This window comes from Ambystoma mexicanum, chromosome 7p (genome assembly GCF_040938575.1).
Source record: "Ambystoma mexicanum isolate Mex_15411 chromosome 7p, UKY_AmexF1_1, whole genome shotgun sequence".
Classification (NCBI taxonomy): domain Eukaryota; kingdom Metazoa; phylum Chordata; class Amphibia; order Caudata; family Ambystomatidae; genus Ambystoma; species Ambystoma mexicanum.
Window position 1 is genome coordinate 241432602 of NC_090939.1, and position 13151 is coordinate 241445752.

Genomic DNA, 13151 nt, shown 5'->3' on the forward strand with positions numbered 1-13151 from the left:
GTGAAACAAAACTACAACTCCCAGAATGCAATTCACAGAGAAGTGAAAGTCTATGGCTGGGGCAATGCTGTACCGGGCGGCATAGGTCTCAGTGGTGGGTGGAAATTGCACTTTTTCATAGAGACCTGTTTAACCCTTAAATGCATGCAGTTTTTGGCAGATTTAAGAGCTGGGAGTTGAGAGACAGGGAGATTAAATGATTTGCCCAGGATCACACCGTTTAAGTCAACTGCGGGAAGTCGGTATTACATCACACAGTAGGTGTTCTAGAAACGGGGCACACACTCCTAATTTTCTTGGCAAACTCTCCTTAAGAAGTTTCCTGATGTCATTCTTTTACAAAAGAACATGTTTTTCTTTGGACAAGGAAGTACACGGGCTCATAACTGCCAAGTGAAACAAAGTCATGCGCGTCACCTTGAGCCAGTCCTGGCGTTTAACTTTGCATGATGGGACGTATAGGCCCATACTTAGAATGAGAAAAATGGAACTACAACTCCCAGAGTGCAATTGTAATTGGCACGCGAGTGATCGCTGTCATGATTTCAGATACACTCACTTAATTATATAAGTGGAATGGAAATTAGAAACGGGTGGCAACGATCTGAATTGACTTCCTATCCCAGAACCTGCCAATTATCTCTTTGTAAACGTGGGTATTGAATGGGGGATATGCCAATAAAATAGCTCAGAGTTTAAGTGAGTAGCCCTGCGCTCTGAGTGCGATCTGCAGGTCGCAGGTTCGAATCCCGCCAAGGCCAACTCAGCCTTTCACCCTTCTGAGGTCATAAATGAGTACCAACTTCGGTTGGGTGATAACTGCATGTAAATAGGTTCTCTGTAAAGCGGTATATTAAGACCATACCATTATAAATATCCCATCCAGTCACACCAAGGCCCACCTACCGACCACCCCTTCTCCCTCTCGTGTGGCCTTTACGGGGTCTGGAACAAAAAACAATGTTTTAACAGAATACATATGGATTTCCAGGTGTGAGGCGGTATGTAATTCAAAGTGGGCCCTTTTTACTTGGCACGGGGGCTTCAGCTAGTCCGCGGATCACAACACAATGAGTGATACTGGGCTCTAAAGTGTGATACTCGACCCCAGTGAGGTTTCCGATTAGGAGGTGTACAAGTCAAAACCAACGAGTGAGACTCAAATAAAGTAAATGGGACCATTTGAATCTGTCCATGGGTGAGGATGTCTCCCCCCTAGACTCCTTTCCTCAGTGACTGGCTGGATGTTGGCTGCTGTCTTTGGGCTGTGGCCGGCACTGGCACTGGGCACTGTCTGCTGGCCACCTCAGTGCTGCCTGGTGGTTCTCCTGTGTGGGCACTGTGCACTGTCGGCCTCCAAGTTGTCTGGTGAGCTGAGGTCCACTGGTGACGGTGTGTGCTTGCTTGCACTGGGGCTCAGCTCAACTGGTGCCGTGCCTGGTGGTACTGGTGGCTCTCTCTCTCAGTCTCTCGGCCAGAGTCAGACAGTGCTGCCTGCTGCAGTGCTGCGCTGTGTCGGTGTGACTGCGGCATCCGGCACGGCGTGCCCAAATAAATCAGGGCCAGCCCAGGGTGGGTCAGAGGCGAGCCGAGCGAGGCCCAAGGCAATTAGCAAAGAATTAAATAGCAGCATTGGCGGCAATATTGGGTGGGTAGGGGCAGCCTGCCCAGCCGAATTTTCATTGGCTTATATTCCACGGCGCCGGCGGCCCCGGGCCCCAGCCCAGCCTCCAGTCACAAGTTGAAGACAGTTGCTTCCAACTTCGCAAAGAAGTGTTACTTACTTCCTGCAAAGTTGAAGCAAGTATGAAATGTGTCACTATGTTCTGACAGTGCCAGCCCCAGCTCAGCCCTCAGCCCTGCAGGCAGGCTGCACCCCCAGGGTCAGGGCTCGGAGGGAGGCAGGTGTTACAATTGCTTTAGTGTGCGTTTGCAATTGCCTTCAGCCTGCCTCCCTCTGCTCCCACAGATCAAAGTAACGTTCTCTGGCCGCCGCAGGCCAGAGTGGAGCGTGAGCCGGCGAGCACACACACACCGGCCCCCTGCAGTGGCAGCACGGCCGCCGGCCTGGTGGCCCACCGACACCGTGAATGAATTATGCACGTGCATCTGCATCTGCATTCATCATAAATTATGATGCTTGCATATGCAGATGCAATCATCAAAGCAAGGTAACATCCAGTGTTACCTTGCTATGATGATTGTGCAGAGACTGCAGACAGTGCTGCCAGCGTGGCGCCTCCCCCTCCTGGCTCCCTGCCATGCCCTGCTGCGCAGCCCAGCCCAGGCGGCTCAAACCCCTCAACCATCTGACTTCCCAGCCGCGGACGGCCTGCTGTGAGCCTGGAGCCACACAGACAGCGACGCAAGCTCCGCACAGCGCGGCTCGGCGCACACACACACACTAGGGCAGGGCCGCCAGCCCAGCCTGCCAATTAAAAAAAAAATGACATAAGCTTTTTTTTTTTTAAACCGGCACAGAGGTGGCTGCCGGAAAACCGGCCTCAGGGGACCCCAAAGTCGTTCGGCCACGGGCCGAAAGACCGAAAGGGCCAGTCCAACCCTGGATTCTGGTGATCCTTTTTGTGAGTGTAGTCGTTTTTAGTACTTGGAGATCCATATTTGTGGTCAGGGATGATGCATGAGCTTTTGCCTCCTGCTACAGGAGGAAATGGCAGAGCAGGAGTTGGAGGAGGCAGGCACTTCAGAGTTATTCGCAGAGGCGTTGCTATGAAGGGAGGAGGTTAATGGGGCCATAGCCCCAGGTCTTTTTTTTGTTGCCCCGGATAGAAGCTCAGGGGCTACAAACAAGAGGCTATAGCTAGCCCTGAGTCCCGCCAGTCCTGACATTAGTGCAGCTCTGGATCTTTTCCAGACCTAGCAACACCCCTGGTCATTGGCCAGGTGTCTGAGGAGTCAGGCTAGGAGGACCTCATTAAATTCATGGCAATGAAGGCGGACCTGGCCTCTGCAGATACACTAGGAAACCTTCTGAACAACGTCTCTGAGTATTTTGACCTAGGATCTAGAGAGCATGCTGTGGCAACTCAGCAGGGAGAAGGAATGCAACAGGTGTGTGGGGAATGTAAGGACCCAGAAAAGTATGTGGGGTGCAGCTAGTGGTGGTGCAGGAAACAGGACAGTAACAGATAGAGAGGACAGAGGTCACCCATCAGCAGATGGCTCAAGAGGAGGAAGGGACTCAGGCCATGCCAGCTGTGCCTTTCCTTGTAGAGAGGGCAAAGCAGGCACGGGTATCTATTGGCAAGTAGCAGGTAGGACAGTCGGCATCCTCCCAACCCATGGCAAAGCACACTTCTACCTGGGTTTGCGACTATCTTACCTTGCTGCAGTGAAAAGACTGTCAAGAGGCAAGAGGGACCTTTGAAATGCAATCTATGCAAGACGCTAGTCAAGCAGGGCATGCCAAAACAAGGCTGCAGGATTGGAGACGGCAGCAATGCACAGGTACATGAAATGTAGCATGGTCTAACTAGCCCTAGTGCATTCGATTCAACTTCCACTGGCCCCTATCCACAGCATACTGCATTGGCGAGGGCAGCAACCAGGAAGTGTCTGCAGGTAACTTTCATGATGACACCCCTGCTTTTCGCCAAACACACCAGACAACCAGCCCAGTTCTCCCTACACTGCGAGACTGCCCAAGCACCTCTTCCTTTGTGCATTCTGTGTGCGAGCACGATTCACCAGCTGCCACCACCACTGCAACTGGTTGTTATTGCTGGTGGTAGCATTGTGGATCTGGCAATGTCTGGGCAGTTATTGATGGATTGACCGATGCATCATGCAGTTATGCACTGCCTGGATTGCCAGAGGACCATGAGTCAGGGGAGGTGAATGGCAGTGGAGGATGATGGAAAAAGGCATTTGCTCTGTCACCATTCTACCCTCTTGTAGTCGAGTGGGCATTGGGCAATAAAATGGGGAGCATCCATGTATGATGGAGTGTCTGCCATCAGACACAGAGGGGATAGTTCGTACACATTGCAAAAGAGGCTCCTAAATGTGTGAGTGGATCACAGTGTGAATGACTTGCAGAAGCCTCGGTCACAGCCTATTGTTTTATAGAAAAAAAGGAATTATACTCTAAGTTTCACCACTGACTGCAAGGTTGAAAAGGAGTTAGAAAAAAGTAGAAAAGGGGCGTGTTGAGTAAATCTAAGTTAAAGGGGCTAATCCAGAATCAGTTCAATTGAACAAATGTTACTGACTCCAATTGTTGGGCCACAATAGCACATGGTTGTGAACTTGTGAATTGCAATACTTTGTTAAATACTCTAAAGGCAGTAATACAATTAATTATATGTGACCTGTTCTTGTGTATTTGCAGTTTCCATCTACAGCATGACGAATGCTGCAAGCTCGAAATGCAACCCTTGCATTATACAATCTTCTGTCGTGGTGGGAGGAAAGCACAATGTGTATTTGAAATGGTAGAGGCTTATTGAAAATCCACCCAGCATCACTGAATACAATGTCAGCATTAGCTGCTCTGAGTAAACAAGCAAAACATTGAAGGAGATGTGAGGTGTTAGGTGCACAATACTAGATGGTCTAGATAGACTTCCTGAACACCATCCTGGGTTAGTTCTGTGGATTTGCCAACCTGTTGTTCATAGCGCTAAGGCTGTGCTTTCTGAAGGAGCTGTTTAGATGCTTGCAATGTTCTACATGTACAAGAAAGTGGTTAATGCCATAGAGCAGTGAAACTGCTCCACCATAAATTATTAAAGCTGAAAGCCACTGCACTGCATTGACTAATAATATATGTATAGCTAATGTTGTGTGACGACAAGCCTAAAAGGTGCTTCACAAACAATATTGCTTTTGTTTACATACTGGGGTAACTTCAGTAGGACTCAAACTTGCATTTTTTTGGGCTTTCATGTAGTAGAGACTGGATTCTCAAAATGTGTTTATGTTTGCAGTCCTCATTTGACAGAGAAAACACAAAACATGCCTGGTGAACGTTTGCCCTTTTGATTGGTGGCTCTCTAAACAGTACTGTGGATATAACATTATTTTCATTATTATTATGGTATTTTTGAGGGCGGACCTAGCTTCGAGAAGCAACAGAGCGCTTTACAGAGGTATACACTAGTACAGATGCATAAAGGAGTGCTTTTCAGAGGTAACAACAGAACAAATAAACAGCAGGGGGTGGGGTACGGAGGGACACAGAGGAGGGTATAGCTGTACAGGGTGTTGGAGAGGGGAGGACGGCGTCTAGCATCTAATGTGATGCTATTAATGTCTTCTTTTCTGATTATCAATAAGAGGCTGTTCAGAAGACAAGTCCTCCCACTGGACCAGCCAGACCAATCCCAGCTGGGCTTTTTTTCAATTTGAACCTATGGATAGCATAATTGTATCCAGGGCTTTGAACCAGCTTAAATCAGCATCCCCCATGGATCCAGTTACACTTCACATTCTTAAGGCTCTCCCGCTAAAGGCTATTTCTGTGTTCACAGCAGCTCTTCAAAATTCTTTTTCTTCTGGGGTGATTCCAACCCCCCTGAAGCAAGCACTGGTTAATCCTCATTTAAAAAAGCCTCATCTTGACCCCAGCGTAGTGGATCCCTACCGGCCCATATCTTTGCTGCCGGTATTGATAAAGCTCATGAAGGCTGTGATCACCCAGCTCTTTTCTCATGTTCTGGAAAATAATAATTGATTGTACCCCTATCAATCAGGTTTCAGGCCCTGTTGGCTACAGAGTCTGTCATGATCTCACTTCTGGATGATCTAGCTCTGCTTCAGGACCGCGGAGGGGTCGGAGTGTTGATTCTTCTTGACTTCTCAGCGGCCTTTGATACGGTGGATCATAGCATTCTTCTGGCCCGTCTGGAGCAGGTGGGTATTTCAGGGTTTCCACGGGCATGGTTCGCTTTGTTCCTTGCGCAGCGCACCCAAACTGTCTCCTTTCAGCCCTGTTGTTCCTCTTCTTCCTCTTTCCCATGTGGTGTGCCCCAAGGATCAGCTCTGTCCACACTTTTGTTTAATCTTTATTTACGTCAGTTGGCAGACCTCATTTCACAGGCTCGGGTTCACTTTTACACATGCACTGATGGCACACAATTGGTGTTTCTTCTCGACTGCCCCACCACTGAGTCCCCTCATAAATTGAGAGGTTGTCTATCAACCATAGGCAGCGGGATGTCTTCCAACTGGTTGAAGCTCAATGGGAAAAAAAACAAAGTGCTTGTGTATGGCCCCCAGGCGGCAACTAGTACTTGGAGCTCCCAGTTCTGGCCAGATGCCTTATTCCCAGCACATCTGTAAACCCTTAAGGGTGAGGCTTTTCCCCATTGACTCCCACGAAGCCCAGATTACAGCAGCCTGCAACACTGGTTTTGGGAAACGTAAAGTACTGAGAAAGATTCTCCCACTTCTCCCTGCCAACTGCCGGACTAAGGTAGTCACTTCAGCGATCATCGGATCAGTTGTAGTGAAAAAAGATTTTTGCTAATCTCATCTTCTCTATCGTCATTATCCAATCCATTTTCTTCATGGATTCTTTGGTTTTAAGGGGGTTTTGGATCAGGGTTTCTATCACACTGTCTGATTGCATTAATATCTCATTACATTTATCCCTTAGTTTGTTCAAGAATATGTTGTCTGTCTGCTGCAATAATATTGCCACATCCCCATAAAGGGACAATAAGGGAGGTTCAAGGATCAATCTGTACAGAGATCCCATTTCCATTCCAACCAAGCCAGAGGTGAAGTGAGACCAAGTTCATAGCGTATACAGGCTATCGGGCGCAATTAGGAAGGCCAAGTGTTCTTTTCCATAATTTGGCTTTGGTTTTGTCCCAATCAACGTCGAAGGCTTGCAGGTTAGAACCTAAACCAAATGGAAGTGAAGGAACTACTTTTCCAATATAGAATTTTATTACAGGGAGAATAGAGAATTTGCAATATTTTGTACAGATTTTCTTCATTTGTGATCCCATATTTAGTATCTTTAGACCTAAAGTTGAAAGTAGATGGATTTTAGTAGGGAATGCTCTAATCTGTAAACCCAGGTGACCTCATTTGCGATGGGGACAGGTTGGTTGCCCATATGCTAAGTAAACGTTTTCGTGACCTTCAATGGATGTTTAAAAATCACAATTTTGGATTTCTCCGGATTTATTTTCAGGTCATTTCATTGTGTGTATTCAATTAAAGCATTCAGTGGGCGTTGTAAGTCGATTTGCGTATGATCAATATTACGATATCATCGGCGTATGCCAACCAGTTTATCCTCTTGGTACCAATATTTGGAGTCACCAATGCTATTTCTTGAAGCCATTGGAATAAATCTGACAGGTGTAGATTGAATAGTAATGGCGCAACCAGGCAGCCCTGTCAAACTCCTCTTTCAATACCAATTGCTTGAGTCAAGTGCCCCGATTTAGTCATTCCAACTCGTAAAGGCGAATTTTGATGCAATTCTATTAACATGGCTAGAAGATTATCAGGCAGACCCCAACTTTTCAATTTTCCCCACAACCAATCTCTATTGATCGTATTGAAAGCCTGGGATAAATCTACCCAGGCTCTGAACAGAGGTTTACCTCCCTTTACAAATGACCCTGAGCTGACACAACTGAGGATAATGCCATTCAGGGAGGTGGATAGTCATCTCCTAATCCCTGTCTGCTGTGTTGCGATTATCCCCTTAACCTGGCCACAGCTGCTCGCCCAATCCAGTCGCTCAATTATTGGCCCAACAGGCTCTCTAACCATGGGGTAACTGCCAACGCCTCTTCATCATCCTCGAATTCATCCATTGTGTTGCATTCGTTCTCGTACAACTCTCTATCTGTGCCTTTGTCTGATTTCAATGTCCCGTAAATTACGCTGCCCCCCTCGCTCATCTTTCTTTCCCTTTTTGATGTGTACATCCTTGATTGCCATGCTGTCTAGCCTGAACAAAACATCAACTGCTCTCCACTCGTCCAGCCCACTTTCCTTTTTGCTTCCTCCTTCCCGCAGAGCCCTTAGCTGTGTCAACTATGCTTTTGCGGCCTGTAAAGCTTCTTCTAATTCTTTCTGAGGTTTCATATCTGGCAGTATTGAGTTGTTGCTGTTTGTATGATATGGGAGTGGGGGCGAGGCTGGAGCGGGTAAGGGTTCATATGTGGGATGTGTGTATCCCGCTGCGGGAAGGGTCGGGTAAATCCCTATTTGATATGAGGGTGACTGTGTTGCCTTGGGTACTGCTGATTTGCCTACACTTGAAGTTGTGTTGTCATTACACTGAGGCATACACTGGACAGTATCCTCTATATCCTCCACCATTTTCCACAGCTCTAATATCTATTTCCTCCTTTGCAATTTCTTTCCCTTGTACTTAGCGGCCAAAAATGTGTACATGTGCTCCAGTATCCCCCTATTATTGCACCCTGCTCTAACCATGGACAAAATATCCCATCTTGTGTCTCAACCACCCATTGATTGTGATGCTTTTTTATTTTATCCTTATACAACAGCAAGACACTGCACATATACTCCAACGGAGTCATTCCCCCATATTGACAACCTTTCAATTCAGACAAGACCAAAAATACTTTAGAACATGCAAATCGTCATCAATGTTTCTATCAGTAATTTGCTCCCTTTTTCTCTATCGCCCCTATCCACACTCCCTGCACACACATGCCCTGTCACTCCTCACACCCACAGCGCACACCACTCATTCTACAGGCCTTCTCTTGGTCTCCACCTGATTCACAAGTAAAATTAATCTAAAACACTAAATTAGCAAACTAAAATAGCAAGCTAAATTAACAACCACTACTTTATCTCATTCCCCCACCTGGAATATATTGGGCTCAGGAATTTGAGCTCACTAATGATACGGAGCCCCTACCCCTTTATACTCCTTTCACAATTAAAAAAACAACATGGCACTACCTTTTTCCCTCACTCGAAAAGGATTCCACTTCTCTGTTTCACTTCTCATATGGTTAGAACAATAATAATAATAAGAAGAAGAACAGCCACGTGGCCGTCACAGATTATCTAACCTCAAGACGCACCACTCAACCACATACTCTTCTCCCTCCCTTTTCTTCACACTCACACAAACCCCCACACACACCGTAGCACCCCTTTTCCATCAATAATCATCAATAATCGAAATGACATCAATAAACATCAATAATCGAAATGACTCAGGTAGCTGGCAAAAAAGTGGCAAACTTCAAAAACCTAATGGCTATTGTGATTGGTTCTAAAGTAACCACTAAGTATACGATCCATACTAGTCTAAGAGAGTGAAGATAAGTGATAGGTTTCTTAACATCAGGTGGGGCAACTAAGCTCTGCCCTAAAACAGGTCACTATGAACGTCACTAAGTATATGACGTCCCATTGGTTACACAAACTATATGACCCTTAATCACGCTGCCCCCTACAATTGGTTGTCACTCTAACCTCCATCAGTATTTTTCCACCTATGTTAGCAGCACGCAGGCTAGTCTTCCAGGTGCTGGTGAGCTAGTCTTTAACCAAAGCTGCCCAGCAATCAGCATATCATCTATCATCACCTCAGTGGTCTGCGTCAATTAAGGCTTTGAACTTGTCCTTGAGAGTGTTCTTTTGCTGTGGAGAATTCAGGAGAGTCAAGGCACGCTCTGCCCTCATGCGCAGGTGTGGTCATCATGTTCGTCCAACTTCATCCTTACTCATGACTGAGGACCACAAAATCGAGCTCTAGTGCATTTAAAATACCATTTTATAATAGACCTCTGATGTCTTCCCTGTTTTTGTCCATGTCTTCTGAACAGGAGTTTCATTCTTTCACACGTATCCAATGTCTGCTCACCCCAGCCTGATATAACCTTGGCTTCTTTGGGCTCATCCAGCCTCGCCTTTCTGAGTTTCACTCCTGTTAATACATGCAATTGTTTTTAACTGCGACACACTGGAAAAGAGCACTTCCTTTTTTTAGTCCAGCTCTGCAATAATACGTAGTGCAAACATCCATTCTTTATTTGCTCCAATATATGAATACATTGGCGCATGCCGCAATCTATTCACTATAAAGCTAGCCTCAAGAATACTTCATCTGCTTTCATTTCTTTGCATATGTACACGTGTAAAATGACTTAATATCTTCATAAATTCTGTAGCATACGTTTCTTAATCTTGATCCCAGGATGTCACTTATCGTTGATACTTTCTTGGTGCCTTATAGAATATTTCATTCTCTTGTCTCTGCATCTCTTCTATGTACGTCAGCTTACTGCGTGTGACAGTGATGTCACCATTTTTCTCTTCCATTCAACTGTCCTGTTTCTTCTGGGATTTCATTCAAATGGCCATCATACTGTCTTGTATGCCGGTATGGTTTTCTCAATGGGAACCTTGCTTCCAGGATTCTCCTTGGTATCTGTATGTTCAATGGTTTTGCTCATGTCTCACACTCTGTTTACCAACATATAGACAATATGGGTGAGGTGGTTGAGGTGGGGGTACTTGGCTCCTTCTCTATACTCCCCCCTCTGGGCGATTCATCGACCACTCTCCCATCATTATTCATATCTAGACATCCTTGTCTGAAGAAATCCTTCTTTGGGATGCATATCTTTATGACTCCTTTCAGGCATCCAGCTGATTTCACATGCTCATCCTTGTTCCAAGTCATGGGCATGCACTGTCCACTTGGGATGCAATAGATCCACTTTCCCACAAACTTCTTATGATTCTTTGGATACAGGAACTTCGTTCCCTCAGGTGCATGGATGCTGGCCTTCACAAAGTTTCTGATTTCTTCATCTATAAATAAGAGAATGCCAACCAGCTACCTTTCGAGTATCCACACCAAATGAAACAAAAATGTGTCTCAAACCATATAAGTGTACAGGCACACCATCAATCTTTTAGCAAATATAAAGAGATGGGGGGCTCCATTTTAACAAAAATATCTCATATATTTATTATGAATAACTCAGTCATAAAACAGACCAATAGGTCACATTTGCAAATCTTGACAACATCTAAAAAAATAAAGTAAAAAGAGAGACAATAAATCCACAGTTTTGATCTTTACATTCATTCACATGACAATTTGTATCATAAGTGATGTTAGTAGCACATGGGTGACTTGAAACTAGCATATGTATTTTTTGCTTAGATTTAGAGCCCCCAATTTTGTTGTGTCGACATGAGTAAATCCGTTTCCAGCCTCAGCGTTTGTTTTGCAAAACGACTTGTCCTTGTTCTTATATTGGTTGGTCGTCCATGTGAGGCTTTCCTCAGAACACATCAATCCTCTAATTAGAGGATCTATAATGGCACAAGTTTTTTGTAGAATGTCTCACAGTATCTATAAAAACAGAGATATATGTATCAGTATAAACAAAAGAGACCTGAGCCTTTTCTATTTTGTCATAATTATTTCACTGTAAACAAAGATAGTTTAGGAGCATTTGTCTATCCTTTCAAACTATGGGTGGGCATCATGTTATTTAATTGATATATATTCGCTATCTTAGTAGTACAGCGTTGTTCCATTTCTTAGAACACAAAGTCATTTCTTTTTATAAAAATGAAGTGTGATTTTGCACATTTTAATTGGCACCTTAGATTTTATTACTGAATTGATTATTAAGTATTTTCAAAACATGGTACTGCATATGAAGCAGAATTAACAAAGGTACAAACGTGTGCAAGCACAGAGTGCCACATACCTATTGTAATTCTTTGTTGGTCACCTGATTCATTCACTAGTGGACCCGGCTTCTCATGAATGGGCCGTTGTATTCAAATTTTTTGTTCTTAAGTGCGACTAAATAAGGAAAGGCACAACATGAATTTTAGTGGTTCTAATATGCTTGGGAAGTAACACGTATATACATGATAATCCAAAACTAAATAGCGGGAAGTATATATCCACCAACCTGGTGTAGCAGCGAAAGCTGTTATGCAGGCGGGCGGAGAGTACGGCTTTAATTGTAGGCCCCAAAGTAAAAGTCAACGGTCGCCAGCGTCTAATGGACGACAGAAAAAACAGATGTGTGTGCCACCGTAATTAGTGACAGAGCTGTTTCACCGCGTAGAGAGGTATAGCCTCTTATGTGTGTCAGAGATTACTTGTGAATACGGCGTTACGGGGCTACTCGTCTTCATAAAAGCGCGGACTGTACTTCAGGTAACTAGCCTGTGCTCCACTCACGAGAACTTCCATGAACGCCTGTGCCACGTGATCGCACTTCCACACGCGAATGTAAAATAAGCCTGCACAGCTGAACCTCGTTGACCGCTGTTGATTAAACGGTGAAGTGCTCCTCCATCGTGCAGTCCGCGCTTTTACGAAGACCAGTACCCCCTCCACCGGTGATTTCCAATGACATAGATTTACTCGCACAAAAAACAAAAAAATTCATTCGTACACAATCCCAGGGACAGCGGAGGACTGAGTACCTGAAGGCCGGGGTAATTCCCGAGGGCCTTCAAGTAAAAAATATACCCAGGGTTTTCTTAAAGAATCCCAAATTTATGAAAGGGTTCAGCGGTGTTGGAAATAAATGTTCCGTGACTGGGTGATCCTAATAATCGAGACAGCGGAAGAAGAAGGGAAAAAACAAAAAGAGGAGCTTGACTCCCTTGAGACAAAGATCAAAGAGGAATCTGTTATCCCAGATATTAAAACCTGTCTGGATAAAATGCAGGACGAAATGGCTAAATTCAAAACTTTCACCTTGGATAAAAAAGTTCAGAAGCTTAAAAAAGATGTCGCTAACTACAAAGAGGAAAATACGTACCCGTATTTGATCCCGGGGTTCTTTCAACAGTACAATAACAACCAAAATAACCGGCAAGCTCAAAATAAACCCCAACGAAACAAAAAGCTGGTAACTTTTTCCAACTCCTCTAATAGTAGCGACTCTGACTCTACCCAAAATGGTCCAAGTACAAGTAGGGCTTCTACACCACAAAGAGGTCCTAAACACCAATTTTTTCAACAACGAGGAAATCGCGGGAGAAACAGACCATGGAACCACCACCCGATGCGCACCCGGCAGTGGATTCCTCCACAAACGTGGTGAACCCCATCTTTAATCTAAGCACGCATATACTATCCTCTGCTGAAGTATCTGTGCTAAGTAAGGGCCTATCTTTTGTCCCCACTTCTA